The sequence below is a fragment of the Bactrocera latifrons genome, unplaced genomic scaffold (genome assembly GCF_001853355.1).
Source record: "Bactrocera latifrons isolate USDA-ARS-PBARC rearing strain unplaced genomic scaffold, ASM185335v1 scaffold_155, whole genome shotgun sequence".
NCBI lineage: Eukaryota > Metazoa > Arthropoda > Insecta > Diptera > Tephritidae > Bactrocera > Bactrocera latifrons.
Window position 1 is genome coordinate 773,482 of NW_017535019.1, and position 1,327 is coordinate 774,808.

The 1,327-nt window shown below is 36.5% G+C and overlaps 1 long non-coding RNA gene across 3 annotated transcripts; it reads left to right on the top strand.

Annotated features, from left to right (window-relative positions):
- On the top strand, positions 1-1,305 carry LOC108966095. Of its 3 annotated transcripts, none has more exons than XR_001993164.1 (4): positions 1-61; positions 138-448; positions 531-993; positions 1,048-1,305. It is a non-coding gene; the product is annotated as an uncharacterized LOC108966095 (long non-coding RNA). The 3 variants fall into 3 exon arrangements; XR_001993162.1 differs by having other exon boundaries at positions 1,051-1,305; XR_001993163.1 differs by lacking the exon at positions 1,048-1,305 and having other exon boundaries at positions 531-1,030.
- The last annotated feature ends 22 nt before the right edge of the window (positions 1,306-1,327 follow it).

The window sequence follows — 1,327 nt, forward strand, 5'->3', positions numbered from 1 at the left end:
TGTGACCAAAATGCAAGCTACATTGGCACTGATCGCAGTACTCCTCGTGCTCCAAAGGAGTGTAAGTGAAACCATTATGGACTATTTTATCAAACGAAAAAAGTAAAAATTAATAGCAAATTTATCTATATTTATAGGTATCCGCCAAACCGAATGATTTTGAAATTGTCTCTATTCCCTTTGACGCTGCTTCTAATGCACCTGGATTTTCGGWGGAAGTCATTATAACTAAACCACTTTCCGCTCCTGAAGCTTGTACTAACGAGCTCAATAGTTCTGTTCGGAAAGAAATTGCCGATGCTGAAGCAGACATTCACCAGGCATTGGGAATTCAACAAAATGTTGCTCAGGGAAATTTTCAAAACCTAAGCCAACTAAAAAGGAACTCGTAGCAAATATAAAGAAATGCTTTGCACTAAATGCAGGCCATATTTGCTATTTCTCGGCGGTATGTGAAAAATAATGTTATAATAGTACATAWTTTTGATTTATAACAACAACTTTTTGTAATAATATTATGTCAATTTTAGATGCAGCATACAATCCGGAAAATTCAAGCCCTGAACCATAATCATATTCCAGTTAGCAGTGCGCAAATATTCGTCCGTTTAGTAAAACTCTACAGGAGTTTAGCTAAAATATTTGCGAAATATAATGTTTGCTTATTACAACACCCGGAAGTTACATCCCCAAAACCAGAAATCTCGTCAGAATCCTCAGCTTATTCGCTGAGCTCTGAGTCAGAACCTACAACCTCTTCGCTGAGCACGGAAGACGGAAGTATTGATTCCTCAGAAGCAGGAGAGACCACAGCAAACCCAMGTTCTGAGTCCTCAGAGGCTGAAGAGGCCACAGCAAGCTCATAAATTCTTCCACAAACCTCGTCAGAGCCTCCGGCCTGTTCAGTGAGCACTGAAAGAAGAAGTTCTGRTGAAGTTATTTCTTCCACAAATTTTATAAAATACTATTATTTTCAAGAATACGTGAATTGTGGTACATTTTCGTAATAAAATTAWAAGAATTGCTTTCACTTATCTCACTTATTAGTAGGTCTAGGAAGAGGAGCTTCATTTCTTTTGTCGTCGGACGCGATGGTGGCTATTATCTCCATTTTATATGTATCCCACATATTGACCGATATTGATGGTAAAAAGTCAACAATATGTATGTTAATTCATTATTCCAGAAAGGTTTTATGCTGTTATGCTAATTGGCTCTTGATTATACACTGGAAAGGAAGGACACAAGTTATTTTTATTTATTTATTTATTTATTTAAAAGAGAACTAATTATAGATAATGAATCCACTTGTAAGAATCAGCACTGG